We start from the raw sequence: 6,483 nt of genomic DNA on the forward strand, positions 1-6,483 counted from the left end.
GTCCGCCCCGCGCACCTCCACGCTCGACGGTGCCAAACTCGCCGGGACGCCACGACCGAAACATGTCTGCGGCCTCAACGTTTTGCGCCGGTGCTCAGTGAGAGAATGCCAAAAACGAACGGAAAGTCAGACAAACGTTTATATTCGTAACTGCAAATATAATCGACACCTTTCGTAAGGTTTTATTTTGCGTTTTATTTCTGAAACGTAAAACGCTAATACCGTCCGTCTAAGATTCCCTAAATTGCCAGTAAAGTAGGGAGAGATTTAAAAATTGGGACTTTGCTATAGGTTTAATTCCGCGGTTTATCTGAATAGTGTCATATTGGGCGCAGAGGACTGCGTGTTTCCTGATCTTCATTCTGGCTCCGTCAGCGCCTGTGTGTGTGTGTGTGTGTGTGTGTGTGTGTGTGAGTTCAGCGGGGGTAGAATCTGATCCTCCTTGCTCGTTCCCCTCAGACAGCTTCTGCGGATGACCTTTAGCGAGCCTCCTGGCTGCCTGCCCCCAGCCCCGAGCGCAGCAGTGGCGGCAGGGTGGACGTGGAGGGCGCCGCGTGATTCATGGGCCCGCCCCGGCCCCCCCGAGGGTCCCAGCAGATCTGGCGTTGGGGGATTTACGCCATTCTGCTGACTTTGAGCTCGACTCTGGAGTGAGATTAACAGGTGAGTGGCGGCGCGAATGGCTGGGGGGCTGTAAGCATCCCCCCTCCGACCCTAGACCTCCCCCCCACCCCTCTCGGATCATTTCACGCACTGCCCCCTCTTTTTCCCCCCCTTTCATCTCTGGTGTTCTCAGTATATCACAATAACGCAAACCTGCCAAACTCTGACCACCCCCGACACATCCTTGCTCTCCAATCGACTGGTTAAACGCAGCGGCGTGGAGTATAATTCGCCCCCCCCCCAACATCCTTTAATTACGGACTGATTAAAAGGCCACCTTGGGACCCCGAGTCTCTGCTGTAAACAGCGAACCGCACCGCCACCCCCCAGCAGCAGAAAAGTAAAAAGCCTCCCTTTTCAAACCTCGACTTTCATATCCTGTCAACTCCGCCGTCCCCTCAGCACGTAAATTCGGATAAATCCCTTTAAGGGTGAGCGCTAATTGAGAACAGGGCGCCCGCTCGGGATGAGGGGAGTGCGACTGTTATTGTTCCCTCTGTGATGTCAGTGGGGATATACGACACCTCTCCCCCCGTCCCCCTGTTCTCCTCGGCATAAGGGAGGACATCCAAACGCCCCCAGAATTGGTCACCTACAGCATGACACTGCAGACTGGCCACAAAAACCCTGTGGACTTCCTCAGCCTGTCAAGGACCATAAACACATACGTCAGGGAACACTGCACCCATCCCACATCCCTGGCACTTCCCGGTGCTCCCTCGTCCCAGGATAGTGGGGACAGTCCTCCGAGCACCACATGCACCTTCCCTAAAAAGTTTGCTCCCTCTGCTCCACACGGTCGCCTTTGGGAACCGGGTCCTGCTCATCACAGGACATTCCGGCAAGGTGCCGCTGATACAGAGCGATCGCCCCGTTCATGCGAGGGTGACAGAGTTTGCCAGCATGCTGCGCGACTCACCCGGCAGCCTCGGATGCCGCCGGAAAGCACCGGCGCTGCCGGACGTACCCACGAGGCGTGCGGACTTGGCCGCTTCTCCCCCCTCACCAGCCGCCGCAGACATGCAAGAGCCCCCCATACCTCAGGAGCCCCAGAACCATCCACCCACTACTCTGACATGCGCTGCACCTTTCAGAAGAGCCAGCAGATGAAGACAGTAAAGAAAGTACCTGCAGTGGCGCCCGCCTCCGTCCTCGATGCGACCGGCGCAGTCAGGCAGGATGGCAGCGTCCCGGCGATGCGAAAATGGCACCAGTATTCCCAGACTGCAGCAGTCTGACTGCCTAGCTGGCCTTCCTCCTCGCCTTTGCTGCCATGTTCACCGAGGGAGGGAGGGACGGAGGGAGGGAGGAAGGGGGGGGCGGGAGCGAGGGGGGGGGCAGGCTCAGGGGGATAACAGAGCGATTAGAAGGCAGCGGTATTGCATCCAGACAGAATGTATAATGGAATTAGCTGAGAGGGACTTCGCTTCTGACGGGGAAGTCTAGCAGCTATCCTGAGCGCGGCTGTTTGCGCGTGTGTCAGAGAGAGACAGAGCGAGTGTGTGTGATCGCTGATGCTCAGGGGGGTGGAGGGTGGGTTTGTGGTGGGGGGGGGGCTGCTGGAAAAGGAGGGGTCGAGCCTAGGGGACCACCTGCTCCAGTACTTTCAAAGCGCAGCGCGCACCAAATAAAGAGGTGGATGCTGAGATTTTCCAGAAGGTTGGTTCCCTCGCCGCGAGCAGAGACGGCACGCTCGCACTCGCTCGCCTGTTCGTGTGTGTTTAGGCACATGTCGTTTGTGTGTGCGTGCATGCGTGTTACAGGTTACACACAGGGCTGCTCCTGTTTGTGTGCATGCGTCACACTTACGGGGACGAGTCTGAGCTGTCGGACGGCGTGCATTTGCGGCCGTACGCGCGACAGACAGGGCGACGCGTGTTTGCGTTCGCTTTACAGGAGGTGTGCTTTTGAGAGAAAGGGGGATGAAAACAGGCGAGAGACAGGTGCGTACGCAGGACAGAGGAACAGGCAGTGCGGGTAGTGGCGTGTCTGTGCCATGAATGAAAATAAAAAGGGGAGAGATTTGTTGGGAGGGGGGCAGCATCTTTCTTACTGACAGTTCCACCTTGCAAGCCCCCCCCCCCCATTTTCATTTTATAGCTTAGCCCTGATCACAGAGCAGCACAGCGTGATACGGGGGCTACCGACATGATGTCCACCAGCCCCAGATCACATCATACCGTCTATGGTCAACCTCGTTGCCCTCCCCCCCCCTCCTCAAGTGAAAAGTGCCGGGCTTACAGTCCTGTTTATCACCAACCCCTCCCCTCAAACCCCCAAGAGCCCTGGGGTTGAAAGCTTCATGGTGGATAGTCGCTCGTCTTGAATAACGACAAGCTTCCACCCACAGCAAATCCATACTGCCCCCGCCCCCCAAAAAAACACCGTTTAGGATAGCAATATCACCAGAGGAAATTTAAAAAGCTGAAGAAAAAAAACAGCCCGCAAAGATGTCACAGCGCATAACAGCCGGAGACACGAAGCCGGCCGACAGTTTGTAGCAACAAACAAGACACATATACATACACAGGTATATGGACGCAAAGATAATAGGCGTTAAGGTTATTCCTTTGAGAATAATATTACCAGGTAAACCCTAAAGCAAGGCTAACACTGCTAAGAGTTTGGTTGATGCAGACAGGAGCGTAGCGGCCGGAATATCTGCTTGCTGTCATCTCGGAAGGTGCGACAGGCAAGACGACGGCGCGCGCGGGGCGGACTATCTGATGTGCGCATGCGCGTAGTGGCCTTCCTGCGCACCTCATTAGGGCTCCGCAGCTCCCGGGATCGCGGCAATCGGCGCCTTTTATCGGGCTACGCGTGGTGTCGGTGCCAACTTTAATAGGATTTACCGGCGCTGGGAGAAAAGTAGTAAGCTCCGGATAACTGCGCACAACGGCAGCGGCTAATTAGTCTGGCTACGTGCTCGGCTTCAGTCGCCCCCCCATTACTTCGTATGCTTATTAAACTGCAGTCGCTCACCCAATTAGGCGAACTGTCTTGCATGTCGCAAATTTGGTTTCGGTGCGATTTTTTAGAAAGCGTATTAAATTTACAGCATCCTGTTTACGGTGACATAAAGAATTATATGCGGGGATTTCAGCACACTCCAAAGTCATATTCCGACATCAAAATGCATGTACCGCGCTGCCTTTTGAAACTGACCGGCCTTATTATTATCGTGAAGCTGCTCGTGTCGGCTGGTGGGACGTTTCAAGAAAACAATTAAGTTGCACTTCTATGCAAACGGTAGAAAACCGGTTTGGAATTCAATGTAAACCTGCCTTTTCATTTGCCAAAGAATAATAATAATCTTCTTCCTATACAACATAACTTTGTATCGTATTTTTCTTTAACCGGTGATACAGCATTGTATTATTTAGAACAGTACCCTAACTCATAAACCTACGCATCAGTTAGTCAAATGTAAAGTATCAGAATAAAGCATACGTCTATGCAGCCGTCATTCTGTTTACTGTTTTATCATGTCAAAGAGTCGTAGGAGTAGGTAGCTTGACAATATGGGGACCAAAGAAGCATATCTACTGAATCTTACATGTTAAATAGGACCCGAACAAGCGATGCACATACATGTGCAACTGAAGACATGGATCATGGAGCAGATCGCAGAGCGAACGGGTGGTGGGGGTGAGAGAGAGAGAGAACACCCGCTTAGTGATCCATGAAGAAGAAAAGGGTGTGTGTGCGGGGGGGGGGTCTGACTGTTACCATAGAGACAGGCGGACAGTGGTCTGATCTATGATTACCAGGCATGCTGGAGCTGACGTTAAACGCCATTGCACTGTAAATAGGAATCAGAGGCGCTGAATTTCATTGTGATATTACGGTGTCACGGAGTGTCGGGCGGGAACTTTGACCAGAAACACTAAACAGTAACAGCTCCGAGCGCCTGCGTACCGTTATTGCGCGTAAATGATGCCACAGATAAACCCCGCTGTTTACGCTGTTTACGCTGTTTATTATTTCGGGTGCGTATCAGGTAAATTAAACACGTGTTTGGTCACGTGGCCTTATACTGAACGCAAAACGGAACGTGGTATATTTCCCCATGGTCTTTCTGCGAGTGACCCAGACAATAAAATAATGCTTAATTTTAAGCTTGAAACAGTCACCACGATGTGATGAAATCCGGATGAATACTGTACTCTGAATCACCAGCTTTTAAAATATTGTACTCAAAAAATATAACTTAGAAAAATAATTTACAGACCATTTGTAAATAAGTTATCCACTGTCAGACAGTAAAAAGTAAACAAATTGCTTATCCATCAATTATTCCTTAATTTAACAATGTTTTAATTAAACAAATTGCTAGTCTTAATTTGATGGCTTGATGTATTTTGTAATAAATTTAATTCATGGTCATTTTGTATCACAGTGATGTAAAAGTGGCGGCAAGCAGGTTTATAGCATCGGTTCTTTGTTTTGGCAACATTTAGTGAAATTACGATTTGCAGAAATGTAAACACCTGAGATTAAATTAAAGTTTACACCTGTGCAGCTTTTCAGATAAGACGCAGTTAGAACGTGCTGTCAGTCGATTCCCCTAAGGACGCGAAATGTTTGGGCAATATTGCCTTTACATATTTAATTTGGTAAGTGGTCGCTCATTAAGTTGGTCCAGAAGAATATTTAATGGTGAACGACACATTATCCGCCGATACGAACCAGGCAGCTGGCATTCTAAAGCGCAGCTTGATTTGCCGGCCGGGTACCAGGCGCACAAATTCAACACCAGTGCCGTAAACATCCAACTTTCCAGAGCAAAATCGCTGTTTTTTGCCTCAGCGCACAAACCAGTAAGGCACAAGGGTGAAACTAGCAGCAATTATTTGGAAAAACAGCTGGGGAAAAGCTGGAAAGGTGACTGCAGATTTCACTGCGCACCTTTTCAGGGCACGGGAGATTTGGACGCCTTGTGGGTTTTTTTTACGGTTTTTAGCGATGGCCACGGGAAAGTGCCATGAATCACTGTAATGAGAAGGACGACCTTCCAGTGCTCCTTCTGGGGAGGTGCGCTCGGGGGGGGGGGGGGTAGGGCGAGTTCAAACTGACAAGTGCACACGCGTGGTGATCAATGAAATGAAGGGAGCGAGGAAGGGGATCTGACTGTTACCATGGAGATGAGGACAGTGGCTGACTTTATTGTTAGTTTGTTACCAGGTATGATGAAAATCCGCAGCTATGAGATCGAGCAGCTCCGAACAACTTCAACTCAGATCAACGGGGATCGCAAAGGAAGACGTGTGAAGAAAGCCTTGGTTTAAAATGAAGCAGAATGTGCTGTTAATTACGGAATTTTGTTTGAAACATAAACCTGGTACACATACAAATGGCAATAATACGAACGGCAAAAAATCAATCACGAGAGTGAGGCGTGGCGTATTTTTCTGACTTATAATACTGTCTAAATCTATTACAAGGACAATAGTCCTAATTTTGGGGTCTCCTTAATGTGTGCGTATTCCTCCTCTCTGATGGACTGGCGTCCCATCGAAGGTGTGTACGCTTCCCCCTTGCGCCCAAAGCTGCCTGGATGGACTTCACTGTGCAGGATACGCGGGTGGAAGATGGATTGAACCTGATCGAGGTTTATCGTAAGACGAGCATCACTTAGTACAGGTTCGCCATCTAGTGGTAACAGGGACCGTTAACCTAGTTACGTAGTTACTTTTATGTCAGCTGTATTCCCAGCCAATTTGTTGACGCACATAATTCGTGCTGTGGTTGCATTGTAAATAGTGCAACTCGTGTACATAGTCCATAAAATGCAGTAGTAATCGCGCTTCCCAAATTTCT

At 50.3% G+C, this 6,483-nt stretch overlaps 1 protein-coding gene across 5 annotated transcripts in view; it reads right to left on the reverse strand.

The window, feature by feature from the left end:
* Positions 1-1,951, reverse strand: part of rai1 (retinoic acid induced 1) — a 31,670-nt gene extending 29,719 nt beyond the window's left edge. For all 5 annotated transcript variants that reach the window (XR_002839471.2, XR_002839469.2, XR_002839470.2 and 2 more), the window contains exon 1: positions 1,792-1,951. The gene's annotated coding sequence lies outside the window, so the exon portion shown is untranslated. The remainder of the gene's footprint in view (positions 1-1,791) is intronic.
* Positions 1,952-6,483: the final 4,532 nt, after the last annotated feature.

The sequence above is a fragment of the Paramormyrops kingsleyae genome, chromosome 22, assembly GCF_048594095.1.
Source record: "Paramormyrops kingsleyae isolate MSU_618 chromosome 22, PKINGS_0.4, whole genome shotgun sequence".
Classification (NCBI taxonomy): domain Eukaryota; kingdom Metazoa; phylum Chordata; class Actinopteri; order Osteoglossiformes; family Mormyridae; genus Paramormyrops; species Paramormyrops kingsleyae.